Source organism: Pecten maximus, chromosome 10 (genome assembly GCF_902652985.1).
Source record: "Pecten maximus chromosome 10, xPecMax1.1, whole genome shotgun sequence".
Lineage (NCBI taxonomy): Eukaryota > Metazoa > Mollusca > Bivalvia > Pectinida > Pectinidae > Pecten > Pecten maximus.
The window spans coordinates 32,658,664-32,685,129 of NC_047024.1; the positions used below are offsets into that span (position 1 = coordinate 32,658,664).

Genomic DNA, 26,466 nt, shown 5'->3' on the forward strand with positions numbered 1-26,466 from the left:
CTGGGCCTCTTGGTTATTGAGAAGAAGTCGTTTAAAGATTTCAGCCTTTTTGACTCCTGTGACCTTGAATGAAGATCAAGGTCATTCATTTGAACAAACTTGGGAGCCCTTCACCCCAGCATGCTACAGGCCAAATATTAGGTCTCTGGGACTCTTGGTTATTGAGAAGAAGTTGTTTAAAGATTTTAGCCTTTTTGACTCCTGTGACCTTGAATGAAGGTCAAGGTCATTCATTTGAACAAACTTGGTAGCCCTTTACCCCAGCATGCTACAGACCCAATATCAACTCCCTGGGCCTCTTGGTTATTGAGAAGAAGTCATTTAAAGATTTTAGCCTTTTTGACTCCTGTGACCTTGAATGAAGGTCAAGGTCATTCATTTGAACAAACTTGGGAGCCCTTCACCCTAGCATGCTGCAGGCCAAATATTAGGTCTCTGGATCTGTTGGTTATTGAGAAGAAGTCATTTAAAGATTTTAGCCTTTTTGACTCCTGTGACCTTGAATGAAGATCAAGGTCATTCATTTGAACAAACTTGGTAGCCCTTCACCCCAGCATACTACAGACCAAATATCAACTCCCTGGGCCTCTTGGTTATTGAGAAGAAGTCGTTTAAAGATTTTAGCCTTTTTGACTCCTGTGACCTTGAATGAAGGTCAAGGTCATTCATTTGAACAAACTTGGGAGCCCTTCACTCTAGCATGCTGCAGGCCAAATATTAGGTCTCTGGATCTGTTGGTTATTGAGAAGAAGTCGTTTAAAGATTTTAGCCTTTTTGACTCCTGTGACCTTGAATGAAGGTCAAGGTCATTCATTTGAACAAACTTGGTAGCCCTTCACCCCAGCATGCTACAGACCCAATATCAAGTCCCTGGGTCTTTTGGCTATTTAGAAGAAGTCGTTTAATTTTATTTTAGCATATTTGACCCCTGTGACCTTGAATGAAAGTCAAGGTCATTCATTTGAACAAACTTGGTAGCCCTTCACCCCAGCATGCTACAGACCTAATATCAACTCCCTGGGACTCTTGGTTATTGAGAAGAAGTCGTTTAAAGATTTTAGCCTTTTTGACCCCTGTGACCTTGAATGAAGGTCAACGTTATTCATTTGAACAAACTTGGTAGCCCTTCACCCCAGCATGCTACAGGCCCAATATTAGGTCTCTGGGCCTTTTGGTTATTGAGAAGAAGTTGCTTGAATGGAAAAGTTGACGCCGGACGGACGGCCGGACGGCCAGACGGCCGGACGGACGACGGACGCCGCGCCACGGCATAAGCTCACTTGCCCTTCGGGCAGGTGAGCTAAAAATGATTCAACAACCATTTACAAGATATTTTAGCTGCTACTTTGATAATATCATTTGTACCGCAGACTCCTATATGTGTTAACTTCGTATATTAGTACCACAGGCTCCTATATGTGTTAACTTTGTATATTAGTACCACAGGCTCCTATATGTGTTAACTTTGTATATTAGTACCACAGACTCCTATATGTGTTAACTTTGTATATTAGTACCACAGACTCCTATATGTGTTAACTTTGTATATTAGTACCACAGACTCCTATATGTGTTAACTTTGTATATTAGTACCACAGGCTCCTATATGTGTTAACTTTGTATATTAGTACCACAGACTCCTATATGTGTTAACTTTGTATATTAGTACCACAGGCTCCTATATGTGTTAACTTTGTATATTAGTACTACAGGCTCCTATATGTGTTAACTTTGTATATTAGTACCACAGACTCCTATATGTGTTAACTTTGTATATTAGTACCACAGGCTCCTATATGTGTTAACTTTGTATATTAGTACTACAGGCTCCTATATGTGTTAAATTCGTATATTAGTACCACAGGCTCCTATATTAACTACCAACTTCGTATATTAGTACCACAGACTCCTATATGTGTTAACTTTGTATATTAGTACCACAGACTCCTATATTAACTACCAACTTCGTATATTAGTACCACAGACTCCTATATTAACTACCAACTTCGTATATTAGTACCACAGACTCCTATATGTGTTAACTTCGTATATTAGTACCACAGACTCCTATATGTGTTAACTTTGTATATTAGTACTACAGGCTCCTATATGTGTTAACTTCGTATATTAGTACCACAGACTCCTATATTAACTACCAACTTCGTATATTAGTACCACAGACTCCTATATGTGTTAACTTCGTATATTAGTACCACAGACTCCTATATGTGTTAACTTCGTATATTAGTACCACAGGCTCCTATATGTGTTAACTTTGTATATTAGTACCACAGGCTCCAGGTATATGTGTTAACTTTGTATATTAGTACCACAGACTCCTATATGTGTTAACTTTGTATATTAGTACCACAGACTCCTATATGTGTTAACTTTGTATATTAGTACCACAGGCTCCTATATGTGTTAACTTTGTATATTAGTACCACAGGCTCCTATATGTGTTAACTTTGTATATTAGTACCACAGGCTCCAGGTATATGTGTTAACTTCTTATAAACATGTACTGCTGGTGATTTTACTTAATACTTCATGGTGTGACAATGATTTTTTAGTTTATAACTAATTAAGCCAAATTTGGCCTGATGTCAATATTCAAATGTTATTTATAGCTTTTACTTTTTAGTAATATCTGTTATTTTGAAGCGATATCAATATGTGAATCTTAAACTTGGTTTACATCAATGAAATTTTCCAATCATTTTTCTGTGTTATCAACTAGCTTACACAAATAAATTCATATCTATATATATAGACCAATAAACTCAAAATAAGTTGAGAAAAAATATTTGAAGAACAGATATAAATGGAAAGAGTGTAGAATTAATTAACATTAACACTTAATTAAACCAGGTGATAATCAAGTGTATCATAAGAATTTCCATATATAGATATCTAGATCTATTAGCTTTATATAAATTCATTGCACCTGTCTAGGACCTACGCGGGATCCACTATCAGACTGAAGGACAGGTTGATATAGATCATATATAGGACCCCCACTATCAGACTGAAGGACAGGTTGATATAGATCATATATAGGACCCCCACTATCAGACTGAAGGACAGGTTGATTTAGATCATATATAGGACCCCCACTATCAGACTGAAGGACAGGTTGATTTAGATCATATATAGGACCCCCACTATCAGACTGAAGGACAGGTTGATTTAGATCATATAGGACCCCCACTATCAGACTGAAGGACAGGTTGATTTAGATCATATATAGGACCCCCACTATCAGACTGAAGGACAGGTTGATTTAGATCATATAGGACCTCCACTATCAGTCTGAAGGACAGGTTGATTTAGATCATATAGGACCTCCACTATCAGTCTGAAGGACAGGTTGATTTAGATCATATAGGACCTCCACTATCAGTCTGAAGGACAGGTTGATTTAGATCATATAGGACCTCCACTATCAGTCTGAAGGACAGGTTGATATAGATCATATAGGACCCCCACTATCAGACTGAAGGACAGGTTGATTTAGATCATATAGGACCCCCACTATCAGACTGAAGGACAGGTTGATATAGATCATATAGGACCCCCACTATCAGACTGAAGGACAGGTTGATTTAGATCATATAGGACCCCCACTATCAGACTGAAGGACAGGTTGATTTAGATCATATATAGGACCCCCACTATCAGACTGAAGGACAGGTTGATTTAGATCATATAGGACCCCCACTATCAGACTGAAGGACAGGTTGATTTAGATCATATAGGACCCCCACTATCAGACTGAAGGACAGGTTGATTTAGATCATATAGGACCCCCACTATCAGTCTGAAGGACAGGTTGATTTAGATCATATAGGACCCCCACTATCAGACTGAAGGACAGGTTGATTTAGATCATATAGGACCCCCACTATCAGAATGAAGGACAGGTTGATTTAGATCATATAGGACCCCCACTATCAGACTGAAGGACAGGTTGATTTAGATCATATATAGGACCCCCACTATCAGACTGAAGGACAGGTTGATTTAGATTGTATAGGACCCCCACTATCAGTCTGAAGGACAGGTTGATTTAGATCATATAGGACCCCCACTATCAGTCTGAAGGACAGGTTGATTTAGATCATATAGGACCCCCACTATCAGTCTGAAGGACAGGTTGATTTAGATCATATATAGGACCCCCACTATCAGACTGAAGGACAGGTTGATTTAGATATAATGGTATATAGGACCCCCACTATCAGTCTGAAGGACAGGTTGATTTAGATATAATGGTATATAGGACCCCCACTATCAGTCTGAAGGACAGGTTGATTTAGATATAATGGTGTATAGGACCCCCACTATTAGACTGAAGGACAGGTTGATTTAGATATAATGGTATATATTATAGGTCTAGTCTAACTCATGATCATGCAATCTCATTTTTCATGAGCCAATGCTGGAAATGTCATAACAATCATAGAGATGATGAGATTTAATATCGGTATACTATGACGAAATGAAAAAGGGCACACCAACCTAATTAGGCAAAATACAACAGAGAACATAAGGACATCAATAATATGATTTCACAGCTCTAGAAAATGACATTATACAATTATTGCCCTTGTTCCGGGTTGACATGAATATTTGACCACCCGAGAGGTGTCATGTCACCCGAGGGCGTAGCCCGAGGGTGACATGACACCTCAAGGGTGGGCAAATATTCATGTCAACTCGGAACAAGGGCAGTAATTGTTTTATTATACCGAAAAAAACATAAGTGAATTAATTTTGGTATCAATAAGTTTATTTATTACTATCAACAGTTTTTAAGAAAAGTTTTTAAGAGGTACCCCATCGTCTTTCTGGACCCGGCATAAAATTCTCCCAGTTGAACTTTCAATGTATGGACGTCGAAGTTTTCACAATCCTTTGGTCTAGGCCTACCTGTTGCAGATAGGAAATGTCTAAAGGAATCCACGACCACATTGATGACCCTTTTGGTGTTTTTAGAATCCTTTTCTTGCAATAATTTCGCCAATTCCTCCTCTGTTGGCAGACGATAGCGTCCGCCGGCAGCCATTGTTGTTGTCAAGCAGAATACTCGGAACTTCTCTGATTCGACTACTTTTGAAGACGTTACGGAAGAGAGTTCCGAGTTGGGGCTCACGAGAGGGTGACATAACGATTTTGGAGGGCTCACGAGAGGGTGACATAACGAATGTTTTTAATCACGTGACATGGTTTTCACTAATCAGAAGCTGTGATACAAGTCCGAGGTATAATAATATTTCCTAGCTCATTTAACATGCTATCATTTGACACTGGCCATAGATCTGCAGCAATTGATAGCAAAACAAGAAACAATGAAATAATGTACTTAGTTATAATTGAATCCTGGTCATCTTGATGTATAACCAGCTGTATAGAATCTGATCCACACCAGTACAGCCTTCATTAATCCAGAGTTCTCTATTGTTCAATAACAATGACAGTCACCCGTCCTCAGAACACCATTTTACAATTGTGTATCAATCTATAGGCCTGGTGCCCTTTCGAAGCACCTCATGATGAGAATGACATTACAGAGTGTTAGCCTATATTACAGAAGGTTTGTTATCTCCCTGCCTCTGACAGCTCTGGGTTAGGTCTCCAGGGTAGTACTCTATGCAACAGCATAGCATTCTTAGCTTCATCAGGCTGTGAACTTTTACACATAAATAATTTTATTAAATTAAGAAAAGAAAAAAACATCACTGAAAAATTCAATAATACTTCCCTTTTTCACTTTGAATCTTTGTATGAAAAGAAGAACATATTTTTAATGACAAAGCACCACAGCACTAGTATCACTGTTCAATTGGGTCCAGAGAGTCTATAGAATGATTCGAAACGTCTGTATTTAATAGGAGTATGCCTCCAACAAGTCGGCCAGAGACCTGCTGGTAGTACTTCCTGGACAACAGCATCTATACAAGCAAAGACTGGGCCAAAACCAAGTTATCCACTCAGCTGAAACTAGACTGCCTGCAGATTGGACTTCAACTTCAGCATTAACCTCATCAAGCCAGATAAATTCTCGGTGGTACTATACTATATACTGTACCTAGGTATATAAAACCTTTTATACACTAATTAACTAACCAGAACACTAATATTGTGATTATTGGCCATGGCTGAGACTGAGTTAGTACTGTAGACAAATGTAACTCAGAATGGAAACTATACATACCTTGTCAGACTGTTATATAAATGTAACTCAGAATGGAAACTATACATACCTTGTCAGACTGAGTTAGTACTGTAGACTAATGTAACACAGAATGGAAATTATACATACCTTGTCAAACTGTTATAGTACTGTAGACTAATGTAACACAGAATGGAAATTATACATACCTTGTCAAACAGTTATAGTACTGTAGACTAATGTAACTCAGAATGGAAACTATACATACCTTGTCAGACTGAGTTAGTACTGTAGACTAATGTAACTCAGAATGGAAACTATACATACCTTGTCAGACTGTTATAGTACTGTAGACTAATGTAACTCAGAATGGAAACTATACATACCTTGTCAGACTGAGTTAGTACTGTAGACTAATGTAACTCAGAATGGAAACTATACATACCTTGTCAGACTGAGTTAGTACTGTAGACTAATGTAACTCAGAATGGAAACTATACATACCTTGTCAAACTGTTATAGTACTGTAGACTAATGTAACTCAGAATGGAAACTATACATACCTTGTCAGACTGAGTTAGTACTGTAGACAAATGTAACTCAGAATGGAAACTATACATACCTTGTCAGACTGAGTTAGTACTGTAGACTAATGTAACTCAGAATGGAAACTATACATACCTTGTCAAACTGTTATAGTACTGTAGACTAATGTAACTCAGAATGGAAACTATACATACCTTGTCAGACTGAGTTAGTACTCAGTAGACAAATGTAACTCAGAATGGAAACTATACATACCTTGTCAGACTGTTATATAAATGTAACTCAGAATGGTATCAACAGTATGATTCATACATAGAGTAATGCCCCAACCAGCTTTATCATTGACACAAGAGACCATACAATATAACATAGTCAAAACAATGAACACTTCCGGGATCCTGGTAAAATATCATAAAACCACTTATACGTCCTTAGGACTTGAAGGACTAAAAATTACACAATCGAACTTGGTTGTCAAGCTTATTGAACTTTAGCTAGCATAGCTATATATAGGTGATTTTGTCATTCCTGGTTTATTTAATCTATAAATCTTCTAGAACTAGATACATTCATAAGACATTATAACTTTGGAAATTAACTATAAAAAATGTCCATGTTTCTTGCCTGTACAGCATGCACAGCAGGCTGTAATCTGTATACATATGAACCGAACTGTAGAACAATTCATAACAAGGTGATCATGTTAACTGGCAAGGTGAACATTTTTTGGTTGTAATGTACATCACTATAGAGTTGTATTGAAATCAATTGGAAGTTTAATGCTATATGTAACATACCTAAACCTGCTGGGCTGCACTGTATTGTTAAAATTTCATTGTTCCTCCACATTATGTGCCTCTGAACCTTACAATAGAGGTTTGGTTTTTAGTAATCAGTCTGATATGTCAATCTCCCATCATTTACATGCCATTTAGCTGTTTATTTGTTTGTTTGTATGTTGTTTTTTTGTTGGGTTTATCACCCTATGAACAGTCATGGTCATTTTGAGGTGATGTCTCCAGGTAGTAGTTGGTAGCTACCTCACTGAACAACATATGGGAAGTCTGTTGCATGCCATCCAGAGCAATTACGGTAAAGTGTCTTGCCAAGTACACAACCACACACAACAGCACAGACACAGGCCCGTTTCTCAGCTTCGCAAGAAACACAAACCGAGAAACACAAACTTGTAAAGTAAGTGATGAGCGCTGAACCGATCACCTGTGTCATTCAGGTGACTGACACTCTTAACTGACTGAGCTTCATGGCCCCCTCATCTGAGCAGTGAGCACTAAAACGGAAAATCTAGTAAAATGCCATGCTTCAATTATCAGTTTTTGATTCATAACTATAAATGAGATATACTTCATAATTATAGACAAAATATTTGATAATTACAACATACAGACTTGCCTATACAGCTGATCATGATCAGACATGGTATTAATATGTTATTGTAATTTATATATCCCTTGAAAAAAATAGCTCAATAAGATATAGTTTCATCCAGATATGCTTTTAGCAATTTCTTTCATTATCATTATATCATGATCAGTGTATATGACGTATGTGAAAGATTACTTATTCACCGGACCCGACTGTCACTAATTATCAGATTTTGCTAGTGGAAGGGAAGAAGAAAATATGGACGGGAAGAGGAAAATATGGACGGGAAGAAGAAAATATGGACGGGAAGAAGAAAATATGGAAGGGAAGAAGAAAATTTGAAGCAACGGATTTCATTTTTATTGATGTTTTTTTTTTCTGATCAGACACATTCTCTTTTGGTCCTCCCGGTATGTGTTTGGTAATTATAAAGCAATAGGAACATGTATCCCATGTATGTAAGGTCAGAAAGTTTGGCATGCACTGTTATTGTATATATAGAATTGATTGTTTAAACCATCATATACAGTATTTGGGCGCCTGCCCTAATAAGGGCGCCCCTACCTTTTTTCAAGGAAATTAATCTTTGACTGAGTGTCAAAATGGTGTTCAAAAGTAATAATTCATGTGAAATGTTTTGCTACTTTATGTGTTCAAGTTTCTTCAGAAAATTAAGTAACTGGAACACAAGTTTTCACCACATTTTGTCTATTCCTACAGAAGACATGTCAGTGCAAATTAAAGAGCACCCGAAACTAAACACACATACAAATAATAACTTACATGATCTTTATTTGAAGATAAAGTAAAAGACTTCATTCTTGTTGATAAATAACTTTTGTTCAGAACAGAAAGCTAGTAAAAAACATTGTAAATCAATTATTAGGTCAAAGAAAACGGTGTTTGATATGATCTGGGAAATCACCTGTGTCTATAAATAGAACACAAAAGAGTTCCATTTGAACATAAATGGTGGAAAATGTACACACGTTCTCTGATTTAAAGATGAGCTGGTTGGTTTACAAGTTTACAGGAATATTTAAGTGATGTTTAAGCTTATTATATGATAATGAATAGATATCTTCATCTGGAATATTTTTATGACTGCATATTTTACCGTTTCCACAGCCTTGGGTATTCTGCTATAAGGTATAGTCTGTTTCATAAAACTTCAGAATAACCAATCTTTATAAGGGCGCCCCCACTGTCAATTACCTGCGCCCTTATTAGGTCAAATACAGTATGTGCTGATGATTCATATTAAGAAATATGACAGAGATTATAGACACACCTTAATATAAGCTATTAAGACATGTTCATAGACAGCGAAGGTAAATATATTTAAACTGAATTCAATAAAGGACCAACAAGGGATTTCAAAATCCATGATATTGAGATGTATGTATCTCATCAACACACTGGTAGCCCATGGCCATGAACAGTGGACCATTTCTGTCAGCTTCTCAAAGAATGTCAGATTGTGTCTACAACATTTCTATTTTTAAAATCACAGTCAAAAACCACGAACTTCTGCACCAAGCATGCTAGGGTTCCAATTAATCTATCAATTTTCCTTGTTTATTTTTATACAGGTCTGACAACTAACATTTTCCTCTATAGATTTTATGTCAGTGTCAATGTAACAACTGCCAAGAAAAACAATAAAATAGTTCCAGTATGGATTTCTACAGCGGGAAATATTTCCCACAAAGTGAGCACAATTTGGAAATCAAAAAACTGAATCACTATATAGCATCAATGCAGTTGTTTTATAAGCTCTGTTATAATTAATACATTTCATCTTACATTAAAATGCAAAAATTTAAAAAAAATTATAAAGGAAGAGGGACTGTCTATCAATTCTGCTGAAGCTGTAGCATATGTGAGCCATTTGGTACTGTACATGTACTACAGTGGAGACATGCATACAATGCCTCTGTGAAAATCTGGGTCACCTGCACACTTTTCCCTACTGCCTGAAATCAACAGTCTAGAGCCCACACACCACAGTCAGCTTTATTGACAAATACAGGTTTTACTTCTGTGAGTTGGACTCATCAACACCAAATTAAAGTTTCTCATCAGACACAGCTAGGTCTTGCTTCAGTTGGAATACGGAGTTCAAAAATATCAAAGCTTCACATCTGAGATTTCTCAGAAAATATCTGTACAGAAAAAAATATTCCTGTGATCTCTTCAGATACACTGATAAATCAATATTGATGTGTATCATATCCAGATATTAACAGAAACATTGAATATTAGACAAAATTCTGTGAGATAATGCTCAAAGTGGTACTTCTCATAAGAAAGTACCCCAAAAATATCTGTACATAGTGCATGTGGTGCCATATCTCTCTTTGAAATACAGTACCATAGCTTTTAGAGACAACTCACAAATGTATTGATGCATCAATCGCATCAAAGAGAACAGTATTGATGCATTACATAATTGTCATTGGTTTCACGATATCTAAGAATTAAGTAAACATATTGATTATCTCCCTTGATTCATGTGAAGAAAAAAAAACACAACAGAAAACCTGGGCACATGTTCGAACAGTTTGACAAACAGGAAACCTAGTTGGATAAAAAATTTGTCAGTACATATCAAAATAAACAGTAGAGGTTCTGCTGTTTGTATTGAGCATGTACCGTGTGCATTTGTACAAGCAATCCAGCTGGGTGAGAACAGTTACACATAACCAATAGATACTTGACGAGAATAGATTCACAAACAGTGATGTTCACGGTATGGCTTGATATTTTACACAGACCTGACTCATCCTGTATCATTTTATATGTATACTTATATAATGTTTCTTTGTCTCTTTGACATCAACTAATTTAAACATTTTCCACAAAACCTAATTGTGATGCAGGAACTGATGTTCTCCACATCAATACATGTTTACTCGTGATCACCAATTTCGGAGTGTAAGGGTCATGAAGCCTGTAAACCATTCAGTAGCAAACACTATGTTCAAACTTAAAATTATATTAAGAGATTAATTTATCTTTAAGATATGAAAATGTATAATAACCTTTGTCTCGGGATATATGTTTAACATGACTTAATTTGTCTAGTGATATGTATAATGTAATGTGACTAATTTGTCTCGTGATATGTATTGTATTGTGACTAATTTGTCTCGTGATATGTATTGTATTGTGACTAATTTGTCTCGTGATATGTATTGTATTGTGACTAATTTGTCTCGTGATATGTATTGTATTGTGACTAATTTGTCTAGTGATATGTATTGTATTGTGACTAATTTGTCTATAGTGATATGTATTGTATTGTGACTAATTTGTCTCGTGATATGTATTGTATTGTGACTAATTTGTCTAGTGATATGTATTGTATTGTGACTAATTTGTCTCGTGATATGTATTGTAATGTGACTAATTTGTCTCGTGATATGTAGTGTAATGTGACTAATTTGTCTCGTGATATGTATTGTATTGTGACTAATTTGTCTATAGTGATATGTATTGTATTGTGACTAATTTGTCTCGTGATATGTATTGTATTGTGACTAAATTGTCTATAGTGATATGTATTGTATTGTGACTAAATTGTCTATAGTGATATGTATTGTATTGTGACTAATTTGTCTATAGTGATATGTATTGTATTGTGACTAATTTGTCTCGTGATATGTATTGTATTGTGACTAATTTGTCTATAGTGATATGTAGTGTATTGTGACTAATTTGTCTTTAGTGATGTGTATTGCATTGTGACTAATTTGTCTATAGTGATATGTATTGTATTGTGACTAATTTGTCTATAGTGATATGTATTGTATTGTGACTAATTTGTCTATAGTGATATGTAGTGTATTGTGACTAATTTGTCTATAGTGATATGTATTGTATTGTGACTAATTTGTCTATAGTGATATGTATTGTATTGTGACTAATTTGTCTATAGTGATATGTAGTGTATTGTGACTAATTTGTCTATAGTGATATGTATTGTATTGTGACTAATTTGTCTCGTGATATGTAGTGTATTGTGACTAATTTGTCTATAGTGATATGTATTGTATTGTGACTAATTTGTCTCGTGATATGTAGTGTATTGTGACTAATTTGTCTATAGTGATATGTATTGTATTGTGACTAATTTGTCTATAGTGATATGTATTGTATTGTGACTAATTTGTCTCGTGATATGTAGTGTATTGTGACTAATTTGTCTCGTGATATGTATTGTATTGTGACTAATTTGTCTTTAGTGATGTGTATGGTATTGTGACTAATTTGTCTATAGTGATATGTATTGTATTGTGACTAATTTGTCTCGTGATATGTAGTGTATTGTGACTAATTTGTCTATAGTGATATGTGTATTGGTAGTATGATATTTGTCTCATGATGTGTTTAAACATATTGTGACTTAAATTTGTCACTGAAATTCTGGAGAGTATTACTCCTTGGATGCTCATGAACTGCTTATTAAAATCGAATTAAACAAATCACCAAACAAAAACACCAATAAATATGATATAACAGAGTTAACAGTAGAACATTAGATTATTAATAGTAGATGGTTTATATTTACTATATACCACTGTACTCAGTGTACACCCTATTGAGTTTAGACTATATATATAAAGGTTTGAAGGGACATGCCTAGTCTATGATGTACCTGTTTTGACCCTTATGAACCAAACCAGTTTTCAGTTAGCCTCTACAAGGCTTTTATTTATCAGAATCATTAGATATATATACATGAACACTATACCCCAACAACTAGCAAGCCTTTCCTTTACCTTGGTAGACCCCGAGAGTAATGACTTAAACAGATCCTTGTGAGAGTTATATTTAGACAGGTATCAGTAACCTTATTGGGTATATAGCTGTTATACATCAATTCTAACAGACCAGATAATGTAGCAAACAAATGAAATTAAACCAATAGCAGCCAACAATAGCCGCCATAAACGAACATGATATAAGGAAAATATTGATTTTCCCTGGATTTCTTTTCTGTTATTCCGACTCTATCAGCGAGTTTCCTTGCCAAACAGGAATGGCTGCAATGATTGGTTCAGGATTACCGGAAACAAAACATGCATTAGTAGCATTACCAGTGTGAGTTCCCAGTTCTCACCTTGATATCACCAAAGTAGTTAAGAGATTGTTTTAATTCTCAAAATCAGATTTTGTCTTATGTTATTTCCTAACCCTGTAAGTATTAAATAAGAAGTAACATCATCATATCAAATGAAGTACAACTTCATGTTACCATATATATCAAATGAGTAAAACTTCATGTTACTTAATCAAATGAAATACTATAACTTCATGTCACCATCATGCATCAAATGAGTTATAATTCATGTTATACGTATATATACGTATACCCTATAAAATTAGGTATTTACCAACATTACAATTAGTAACAAATGAAGTATAAATTCATGTTTCCCTATCAAATAAAACATAACTTCAATAACTAATTGTATATATAATTGTGTACGCGTCACATAGGAATTGGAGAACCAGTGTAGGAACATAATTTAATATTTGTATTAATTTTTACTCATAATGTAAAAATATTGCTGTGGTTGAGATAGCTAGCTAAATGTACCAAAATGCTTAGCTAGCTGATGCTTCGGTGATGTTTCTACATGTATAACACCCAGGCTCAGGATGAAAGAGAAACTCCCTATGTTATCAGCTGTGAGCCATAATAGTATAACTCAATACAAATTTTCTAAAGTACTTAATATTTCCCATCAAAAAAACTTTGTCTTTGACCTGTATTCATGGTTTTCATTATGTTAGACTTCAAGGCTGACAAAGTTGCATTGCATTTTGGTATTGATATTACATATATATAGTCTACATGTACAGTTGTTTGCTCAAGTCAATTTGCACATGGTTAAAAAATGGTATGTAGTCTTGACTTTAATGTTCAACCAACATAAAACATGTTGAGAAAATCAACACTTATCTTATATAATGAACTCCAGGCCAATATTATATGTCTCTATGTAATACTCACACTTTTGAAACATATAACTTCACTCTATGTGTTCAACATTAATCCACAGTAAGATCTACATCAGAGAAAATGATCAGTACTGCTATTATCTTTAAATATACAGAATTCATGAAGAGAATCCTTAATTCATTAATACAAAAATAAATAATTTCTTTACAGGCTAAATTATTGACATAAGATACACATTTTTGTCTCTAGATCTGTTGCCTTCAAACTGGATCAACGTCACAAGGGCATCATTAAGTTACCCTTAATTTCAGCAATTTCAGAAGCCCAACAACTATTTATCAGAAATCTGAAGGGTCAAAACTTTTTTGTCAAATAGACATGTACATGTTCCTTCAATCCCAAGAATCAAAACTGAGTTTTGGGAGTCAAAAATATACCTGCAATTATAGGGTTTACTGGAGCCCCGATCATTCAAATAATGAACTTCATAGCCCTTAATTATGATAACTGCATTATTAACACAAGCCAAATACGATGATAAAGATCTTTTGCTTTTGAAAACCAAAGATCAATCATTACCTCCATATTAGCTACACTATAGCTATGAGGATGTCATTAAAAACCATAGCTTATTTACACAATTAAGCAATAGTGATGTTCCTCTGCATTGGGAGGAACAAATATTATTTTTTTCTTTGGCCTGTACAGGTCTGATCCCAATATTAATACAGTCATCAGGCGTGGATCCTGGATTTTCGAAAGGTGGGGGGTGGGGGCAGGGGCAGTTATTTAGTGATAATGCAAGCGCCGTAGATGCAAGCCAAATCTTTTTTTTGGCGAGCGAGGGGTCTGAGGGCCGCCAAGGCCCCCAGCAGGTCCAGGGCAGCGCACTGGTAGGGGGTTTAAAGGGGACAAAGTCCCCCGCCAGAAAATGAATATAGCAAATTTGCAATCATCCAGGATCAGATGCGGATTCAGGATTTTCGAAAAGAGGGGGCCAGTAATTTAGTGATAATACAAGCGCCATAGGCGCGAGCCAGTTTTTTCCATTTCTAAGGCTACAAAAAAAAATTCCTCCTCCGAAAAAGGACACTCCCCCCCCCCCCCCCCCCCCTGGATCTGCTAGTGCATGGTCATAATTATGCATCAAATGAATACAATATATGCAAAATTCTAAAACTGAATTATTTACACAAATTAATTCTAAAATTGTATGATACACAATGTCAAGTTAATTCTAAAACTGTATTATACACAAATTTAAAAAGTTATCATTAAAAAATTTGCATGAAATATGATAAAATATAATGATCCAACAGTTTTGATCTGGCTATAGTATAGGATTCTGGAATTTAGGGGCATCCTAGAATTAATAGGGATGTGTGTGTGTGTGTGTGGAGGAGGGAGGCTGTATCTGCATGCATGCCCTCAGCACACTAAGATTGGTTATTTTTATAGATCTCACAAGTTTAACTCAGCTTATTGGATAAGGGAGATATATATATATACATGTGCATGGTGTTGGTGTTAAATAGCATTTATATCTTACATTTAGGTGTACAAAACTGACCTGATATATAAATTCAAGGCTGGTATACAGCTGTAATTCCTTAATATATATATATATATATATACTCATGTAAGTATCTATACCAACCCATAGCCGAGTACATTTACACCCTCCAGGGGTCCCCTGGTCACTGATAAACTTCTAATCCCAGCATCATCTGATTCTCCACACTATCTTATCACAAAATATTATTTTTGGTTGTGTACAGCCTGGAGTGTGTTGCTCTGTGTATTTATTTATTTTTGAAACATTAATTTCAGATCGGGTCCAAGTAGAACTGGTAATCTGAAACATGTTGCCAGTATTTATTACTCCCCAATAGGCTACTGATGTCCAGACTGACCTACAAGTTTGCTGATTATATGCTCCCAACCCACAAACCATGATCCCTTATAACAACACTAATCTGATTACAAATGGAACCAACTGAATAATGTAGCTATAAGCATCATACTTCTATTATTGACAGAGGCATGCCTTTTGTAAGGACTATATACAGTCGAAACCTGTAATAGCAGACACCCTTATATAGCGGACACCTGTCCATAAGGGACAGTTCCAGGAATCCCAGATGAAAATCACTATATAAATATCATGTACATGTATAGCGGACACCTTCCTAATGCGGACAGCGGACACTTATTTTTGTGAGTAAAGTTGTTAAAAATTCTGTATAGTAGACATGTGAAACCTCGTTAGCTAGCTGTACATAAATAACCAACAAAGCATTATTTACTTATTGCCATACATTCAGTAAGGCTCACATAGCAGTTCTTACATAATGAGGACATCTAACTAGACCACAATTAAGATGATTTATAACTGTTCTTGGATGTTGAGATGCCTTTATATCGTTTTCACCTCAATAAGGATCTCTATTGAACACATATCTATCAAGAACATTACTGTCGGTGTTGGTTCTAGATCCCCTATCTTCTATCAATATCATGTTACTAAGGTTTGTATATAGTGTAATGATAGATTTTATGATACTTAAAAAAATTTTTTTATCATTATTATTGAGACTATAATGGGTGGAATCCCAAACATAACTGACACATGATATATCCTTGAGTCTGAAATTCAATCCATGCGATCATTAGTCAAACATAAATGTCAGAAATTCAGAATACATAATATTGTGTAGCTTGAAACTTTGTCAAACAAAGATAAAACTTACACCATTACTATCATATCTGCGACTGAATGAGAGTTATTATAACTCGACAGTTGAGTTCGTAAATTCTTGAACAATGAATTGAAGCTTTAATTGACACAATATACCCGTTTTTCTAGTGGTTTTACATGACCTGGTGATTGTAAGGCCCCAGTATGTGGTCAGATTAGCTATTCCTCAGTCAGATCACTTCTCCATTGTTGGGTGTGTACACTAAATACTATTTCTAGGTCTCATATTGGCCTCTACCCTCTTCTGAAGTATACACACTAAATCAATGCAAATATTTTAACCATAGAATCAATTATTTCAAATGTAGGAAGGCATGGAAAAAAATTCAAATTAATGAATCAAACCCCGTGCAGTAAACTGATAATGCTAGCTATATATACATCTAAATGGAGTAAATTTAACTCCAAACTAAATTATCTAATTATCTAATTTAATCATATCTTAATTGCATTACTTTAGACATCTTTAACGCCAGCAGATATTTATAAATTTGAACTAAATCTGACCTATAATTGGAAACACTGTTGTATCCTAAATTCATTACATTTCAACACGCAATTCAAATGAAATCATGTATACGATAAAATTCACTATATCAGTAATCTATTTGGTCAATCTTATTAGCAACCAAGCTGTCATTTTCATTTAATGTCTTAAACATGTCAGATTAAAAATTAATTTATTTAAAGTATTATTTAGAAACGCATAGAGCTAGTATGTGTGACAAGTAAATTGAGAATGGTAAAAGGTTAAATCGTTTTGCTCTCTCCTCCAATGAAGACATGGATACGATTCCTAAATCAAATGATTCTCAAGTCCTTTTGAAACCCTATTCATGTTAGAGTTTGTCCTGTACTGAAGTAAATATAAAACTATTTATGTGTACATTACCATTGCATATCATGGTAATGTTTTAAAATTATGATAAACGTGGATAAATTATAAACGTTTACATAATTCATTTCACTGTCACCTCAGACGATAACAGCTGACCATGACATAGCGACACGCACAGTTTACAGCGAATGAATGAATTAGGCCTATGGCATCAACTTCAAAATTTGCCTTACAGCATAGTAAACTCCGGATCAAATGTCCATTTAATGCGCATGCAATTCATGATCGTAAGGGGCAGCTTACTCTTCAACACTCTGAACAGAGGTTTTGTTTACAAACAGCATACTTACAGTGAACACCAGGCGGCAAAATGTCAAACTGCAATACACACACACAGCGTCGGAGGTTGAATTTGGGCGTGTGCTAAATTTAAGACGGAAGACTTGCAGCGCCATCTGACGACAGTAACAAGGCCGGTAACTGCGTGGGTGTGCCAAGTTTAACGGTGTTGCCACAATAAAACTAGAGACGTGTTCAAGCCACTCCCTTGTGTATTTATCTACGTAAAAATCAGCATTTAAATACTTCAACCATTTACGGATTCAAACAGACTGTTTTTTTTAAATCAATAGTTGACTTTTTAATTTTATTCAATTAAAAGTGTTTTAAAGTGTACTAGAAAACATTGACGTTGAATCTTTACTGTATAGTAATACATTAAAAACAAAAACAAAACTCTATATAAAAGCATACCCTTTCTAACACACGTATAACTGACATGTTAAAACGTTCTTTTTTAGTAGATGAAGCAATATCTTAGCATATAATATGTAACTAAGGTATTTTTTAATCTTCATTCATATGTATACTTTTTCATTAACGAGGAAAACAACTATAAAGTTACATACGCGGGCTGTATAAAATCCTCGTTATAGAAATAGATAATTAAACTCATATACTATACATATGTGATATACACGTCTCTGGTATATAGAATATAATGTATTTTTGATCACTAAGTCAAATACAGTGGCAAGTTTGAGGGGCGATATCTTTTGAAATTTAAGTTAGATTTTAATAACACATTTGCCCTCCTCTGCTTTTTTTTCATGATCAGCAAACCACCTTTGAATAAACTGGTCTTCGATATATTTTTAGTTTAAGTTTTGACTTTCCAAAGTAATCACTTTTGGATATATACGCTAGAATACCCTCGACAATAGCCTACGGTATCTAAGAAACTATGTAATATGACAGATGACATCGTGTAAAAATATACGTTGTAATGAAAATTATAAAGGGAAAAGGTTTAGTATAAATTGGATAACTTGTGCCCAATGTTCTTGTATGTACAGTGATATAATTAAATATATTTAAATCATCTAAAGCTATTCTTCAAATTTATATGTATATTGTCCCACAAGATTATGCTACAGAGGTACTTGGCCGTATCAACTCTGACATATTACTAAAGAACCCTTTATGTAATATTTAAGTATCAGTTTGTCAAACTCTCAGAGTAGATCGGCACCGTCCGGCAGGCAGATTGAAGACTTGTGTAATGTCGGCTGTGTATCTCTATAACCAGATAGTTACACAGTCATTTTTCTCATGATTCACAACTGCATAAACCATGCTGCCTTTAAATGTATGTTTACTCAAGCCCCTCTAATAAGTTAATATTTATTTGTGTTTTATTTTTCGTTTTAAGAAAAAGAAGAAACATCTAATATATCTGACAAAATATTGTGGATTTCACCTTCTTCATTCATCATTATAAATTATAAAGTCGAACAGAAAGCTCTATCGCCTACTTAGTTTCGTCATGTTGTTTATGAGTTACTTGTTTGGCGTATTAAATATTTTAGTTTTTACACGCCCAAAATTTGAAGGGAGTATTATGGTATATATGTCTTTGTCCGTCCGTCGGGTGTAGAATTTTGTTTAATTGTCCAGAGATCTCCTACATTTATTGACCGATCTCTTTCATTTATAACTTGGTAGGATTTAATTTCGATTCGACTATTTCTTGCAAAGTTTTTGTCATTTGTTTAAATTGGTATTTGATTTATGTCCGAGATCCTACTTTTACCAAAAAAAATCTTTGGAATTGACAGGGTTTATAATGATATCAAGTTGTGTTTTTTGAGTTGGAGACTACTTTAGTTTGGTTTGTTTGTTTTTGTTTAACGTCCTATTAACAGCCAGGGTCATTTAAGGACGTGCCAGGTTTGGAGGTGGAGGAAAGCCGGAGTACCCGGAGAAAAACCACCGGCCTACGTTCAGTACCTGATAACTGTCCCACCTAGGTTTCGAACCCGCAACCCAGAGGTGGAGGGCTAGTGATAAAGTGTCGGGACACCTTAACCACTCGGCCACCGCGGCCCCCGACTACTTTAGTAAGTCCTGATTACCTCAAACTGTTAGAAAATTAAACATTGAAAGTCAAGGTGAAGATTAAAGCCAGCCACATATAACAACTGATAAGGTGATGGCAATCTAATTTCAATACACTGTAGTAACACAAGTATATATGTATATAACCTTCGACGGGCGTGTATTGTTCCGTTCTGTGGTACTCTTTATTGACATGCTTGACGATTGTTACCAGACCAGACATATTTTTGGTTTAGTAAATATGCCCGGTCAATATAGGTGCTCCAATTTTGTTATCTATCAGATTTACTCGCTCCAACAGGTTCCCGTTTGTGTGGAAGTTGTTTTTTTATGATTTCATACTACAAGATAATTATTCTCACAAAATTATCGCAAAAGTACGTATTGAAATGTTTTAAGTCAAAATATGGAAGGGAAAATCAAACGTAGGTAGCCATTTTGTTGCGCAATTAATGAAAAACGTTATATTAATTAGAATAAGTGTATATCATCCTACATTGACGAATTTACAGGAAGACAGATCTATTCGCGGAAAGTAGAAATAATGAACACCAGACCTGTACTACTGTTCTGACAAGTCATTCTGGTTTAGGACCATAGCACTATTTGCTAAAACATCCAATACTTTAATCAATATGATGTTGGTTTTTTATTGAAGGTAAACATCAAATAAGTGCAATGTTTTTCCTCTTCTTCAAATTATGGTTCCTATTTTGTTTCGAAAATATGCGACGTTTTCAATTTAGCATGCAGTGAAAATTGATTGAGTATTCTACCAACTCAACCTTTTAAAGTAAATCGATATCAAATTCATGATAATGATGATTAAGGGGTATCACCAATTCATTATGGTGATTAAGGGGTATGACCAACTCTTTATAATGAATTAAAGGGTTTCACCAATTCATTATAATGATTAAGAGGTATCACCATTCATGATAATGATTTCCGGGTATGACAAACTCTTTGTATTGATTTTAGAATATTCGTAATTAATTACAGTAATTTTGAGCATACGACCAATGTATTAAAGAGGGTATACTGTAATCCCAAACTCAATTATAGTGATTTATTGTGATATAATATTGATGATATCCCTAATTCATTATAATGCTATCATATTGATGATATCCCTAATTCATAATAATGATATCATAATGACGATATCACTAATTCATTATAATGATATAATATTGATGACATCTCTAATTCATTATAATGATATCATATTGATGACATCCCTAATTCATTATAATGATATAATATTGATGACATCCCTAATTCATTATAATGATATCATATTGATGACATCCCTAATTCATTATAATGCTATAATATTGATGATATCCCTAATTCATTATAATGCTATAATATTGATGACATCTCTAATTCATTATAATGATATCATATTGATGATATCTCTAATTCATTATAATGATATAATATTGATGATATCTCTAATTCATTATAATGATATCATATTGATGATATCTCTAATTCATTATAATGATATCATAATGACGATATCTCTAATTCATTATAATGTTATATTGACGATACCCCTAATTCATTTTAATGATATCATATTGATGACATCTCTAATTCGTTATAGTGATATCATCTTGCCTATATCCCTTTTAAGTCACAGTGATATCATTTACTACAGCTGATTCCCACTAACTACATACTTTACTTCACTGGATGTTTCATTGGAACTTCATCTCCAACAAATAGTTTTGATGATCGGTTGAAAAAAACATTTTTAAAAATTCGGCTGCTGTATACATAGGCGAATCTGGGGGATCCATAAGAATTAAAACAAAGAATTCCATCACCAGATATCACTGCAAATCATATATTGAGTGGAAATACAATGTACGGTTACGCCCCATATCAGAATTATACAGTTTTGATTCTTTTACCATATATGTACATGTAAATATAGAGGGAGTATGGAATAGGCTTCATTTTAAAGACAATGGCTTTATTTTGTCGATTTCAACAGGCAGTGTGTAGAAGTGTATCTCCTAGGAATGATACCAATTCTTTATGTTTATGTAAAATAACAAAAACATGAAGAATTGTTTCTGTTTTTCATATGGGGGTAATATATCACTCATTTCTTCTGTCAAACATCTTTCTTTTCTCAGCCTCCCTTACAGTTTTCAGTCGTTTCCATTGTCACATGTACATTGTATACCCTCAGTGAGACACCTAGACAACTCACGATCAAAACAATACCCTGCTACCTTAGCATTTGTAATCTACAAACAAAGAAATGCACGACAACCCATTGAGAGAGAAAACGATCTGACGTGTTCTATGTAATCTGAAAACTCTGCACTTTTTGGAAGTTTTTGTGGACATAAACACTTTTAAAGATAATTACAAGAGATATTATCGTTTTATTAGCTCCATTTTAAAACCAATTGCATGGTCTTGGTCTGCTCCGAGATCCCCGCTTTACTTTCTGTAATGCCACACGCCCTCTAACAGTTAATCCTGTAATTTCATTAAGAAAATCGCGAAACTTAAAGTAGGAAAATGTTATCCTTAAACTTCCAAAATATGATGATAACACACCATTTTATCAAGAGCTTCTGTGGTATTCCCCAGATCTCTGACCTGCTTTTTAGTACACATTAAATAGTTAATCCTGAAAATATCATTCAGAACAAAATTAAGCATGACCTCCAGACCCCGTCTTATTTTCTTGACTCTAGAACAGATAAACATGAAAATTAATATCCTGAAAATAAAACAAAAAACTAAAAAGAAAAACGTGCAAAATATGGTCGAGAAACTCCCAGAATTTGATGATATTACACTACTCTGTCAAGAGCTTCTGGGGATCTGAGCGGCCCCAGACCCCCGCCTTGTTTCCTTTGTTATGTACATCCGAAACAGTTTATCATGAGAAAGAAAAAAATCAGATTAAAAAAAAAGAATAATAATAATAAGAATAATACATTTTGTAATAATAAAAAAAACATACTCAAGATATAAATTATACCATAGATAACTTTCTCTTAATGCAGGATTTTCAAAATTTCTTGGACAGCTTCTGGGGGCCGAAACCCCTCGCCTGAATGATTATTCTACACAATTCCAAAAGTTAGATATTCCCCACTGTTACGACACTCCAGCAGTTTTCTCTCGTTTCAAAATTTTAAATTAAATAATTAATTTCATCCCGCAGAAATTCCATCGTACATGTTACCCGCCTCCATATTTGGTACGCAGCTTGCGGTCATTTTTAGGGCGCTTTAATATAATTTGTTTTGCGAAAATTAGTACCATGAATGCTATTTGATGCATATTTTGTGAAAAAAGCAGTCTTTGATCCTTCAGATATTTTACCTTTTTTTTTTTTTAAATTTAACTTAGAATACAATATGTGTACTATGCATTGTCAATCTTCTTAGTATGTTGTTTTCATTATGGGATTTTTGCAGTAGAAGGGAGGTAAATGGAATTCATCATTTCGCTTAAAATGCCTATCAAGGACCCGTCACAACTGACTTCTCATTGAATCGTGCTATCTCTGATTATGATACAGTTTTAATGGATTGTCTTAAACTATTAACTTTCATGATACAATATCAGGACTTTTTTAAGGTTTATAAGTGAATCAAGCAAATTGGTCAAGACTGAACCAAATATGATATATATACACTAGCGGAAGAAAAGAAATTTGCACGCTTTTCATCATTACTGAATACATTTTCATGATTTTTAATTGCTGTTCTATCACAGACGGTGTTTGAGCAAATACCGTTAAACAAGAAATATCTTTAAACAAGAAATATCTTTAAACAAGAAATATCTTTAAAAAAGATAAACGGCATAGTTTTAATGCTGGTGGTTATAATGTAAAACTACCGGTGAAATAAGTTAATGAACTACATTTTAATTAATAAATACGCAGTTTCAGCACGGATAACAAAATTATGTCAGTTTGAATCATTTTTGGTGATAATAGGACTGCAAATGTGTCATTTGAATAGATGCATCCACTTATTCAGCTTGCATTCAATTTAAAAGGGACATCACGATAAACGTTGCAATTTTCACTGAATGTACGCGTTTTGTTCCTTTCCAGTTATGTTTCTGTGCTGTCCCAATGTTCACAGTCAATCCCTATGTCCAGCTTGACCACTCGATTTAGTTGGGAATCCCCCTCTAAATTTAGCGCGGAAATTATTTTTAGATCATTACGTGACTGTTTTGAAATCGTGGCAACACAAACAGACGATAGTTTACAAGGCGATATCTATATTCCTTCTGGGTTAGTTGGATAACGATATTATACAGTGGTTTAAATGTTAAATAACACGTTCTGTATATATTACGGCACACATATTTATGTGTTAATAAGTGTAAACACTGTTCATATAGTATAGTGACAGGTACAGACTGTGCAAATATTACCGAGCTTGTGGAACTATTACAGAGTTTGTGTTAATATTACAGAGTTTGTGTAAATAATACCGAGATTGTCATGACCTACTATCAAACAATCAAGCAGAATACGAGCGGCGTCCGTATTACTGTTGTTTTCATGTTTGAACTGTTACAATCTATTGTACTGCTTCCCAAGTTTAATTCTAGGATTGTATTTGACCCATTTCCCTATTATTCTCTTCATTGCGGAAGCTGTTATCGTTTCCAACCGCAGTCGATTCACAATGGAAGCCATTTTTGTTTCCATGTGTTTTAGTTTGTTGTGCGCATGCGTTTATCGTATATATGTCACAAAATTTGCATATTCAGACTGATAACCTTTTAATAATTGATGTTTTTATGTACATACATCATCAAATTCGAATGGCTATTGTTCAGAAGGTTATTTTTTAAAAGATATACCCAATAATATGATAGAAATACAAAATAAATATTGGTTTACCGTGAGGTCCATTTAACTTTGTTTCGTTTTAAACTGTATATCTGCATTTTGCATTGACCGCTACATTGACCAATCACGTACTTCATCTTGACAGAAACGCCACCTGTCGCGTCATATCCGGGGCCAAAACAAAATTAGACAGCTATGCCGAAAAAGATAAACGGCATAGTTTTAATGCTGGTGGTTATAATGTAATACTGCTGGTGAAATAAATCAACGAACTAATGCCTATCAGCACAGATAACAAAATTATATCGGTTTGAATCATTTCATAATAAGACTGCATTTGAATCAGGAATATGCTTTTATTAATGTGTCATTTGAAAAGATACATGCACTTATTCAGCTTGCATTCAATCTTAACGTTGTTTCGTTTTTAACTCCATATCTCATTTTGCATTTACCGCTACATTGACAAATCACAGACTTCGTCTTGACCAGTAACGCCACCTGTCGCGTCATATCCGGGGCCAAAAGAATATTATACGGCTATGCCGAAAAATACCCTACACCGTTTCCTGGTCACATCAGTAGCGTGTGGGCACATCCCTGGCATCAGTCACTGCTCTTACTCTCCATAACATCGACCCCATAAAGATGTTTATGATCCTTTGAGGGATATTATTCCACTCCTGAATAAGGGCCTGTGTACCCTGAACGAAATTATTTAGTTCAATATATTATTCGATTTAGTCAAAAAACACGAATGCCGAAAACCGCATCAAAATGTATGACATTTGAATAACGGGCCATTTATAACGACTTACATCATATAGCCTTTATTATGAGGGCATGACCGGTTTGTTACATACAAATGTACCAGTATTGATTTCGGTTATAATACTTCTAGTAATACAAGTTTAAAATGCAATTCATACAAGATGTGAAATAAATGCTAATCATTTAAAATTTTGTATTAGCCAAAACAGCAATGATACCGTTATTTGTGATTTTTGGGTTTTTGTCCGCAATTGATAAAACCAGAGACCTATATACTAGTATATAGGTCTCTGATAAAACGTGTCCATAAAAGATCAGGAATTCCCAGACAAGATTCATAGAGTAAATTTTCAACATCATGGGTATGTATATGAATGAGGTAACTTAGGTTAATTATTCTATAGACAAACCTAAGAGATACGATTTTTTTCGTTTGTAAGGAAAACGAAACTCTCTGAATTCCAAAAATAATGTGTTTGATTTCAACAACTTGAAAATGTATTCCCTATAGTATAAACGCAATTCTTACTAAAATTCAAGCTCAATTTATGTACAACCTGTAAAAGCTTGTCTTCGGAACTTTTTTGAAGTGCACAGAAACCAAACGCGTGAACTCACAAGCAATTATCGGCGTGTGCCGATTAGACCACCAGAAATCATAGACACCTGTGGTGCAGTGACAGGTGTGACGAGCTTGTGGACCGTAATTTCACACCTGGTAATTGTTTAGCGGTATACTAACCCATTCAAACTTGAGAATTCGTAATTC

General features: G+C 34.6%; 1 protein-coding gene across 1 annotated transcript in view; it reads right to left on the reverse strand.

The window, feature by feature from the left end:
- The window catches only part of LOC117336469 (CD82 antigen-like), a 68,159-nt gene extending 50,019 nt beyond the window's left edge, over positions 1-18,140 (reverse strand). The window contains exon 1 of the mRNA XM_033897019.1: positions 18,025-18,140. The gene's annotated coding sequence lies outside the window, so the exon portion shown is untranslated. The remainder of the gene's footprint in view (positions 1-18,024) is intronic.
- Between the last annotated feature and the right edge of the window lie 8,326 nt (positions 18,141-26,466).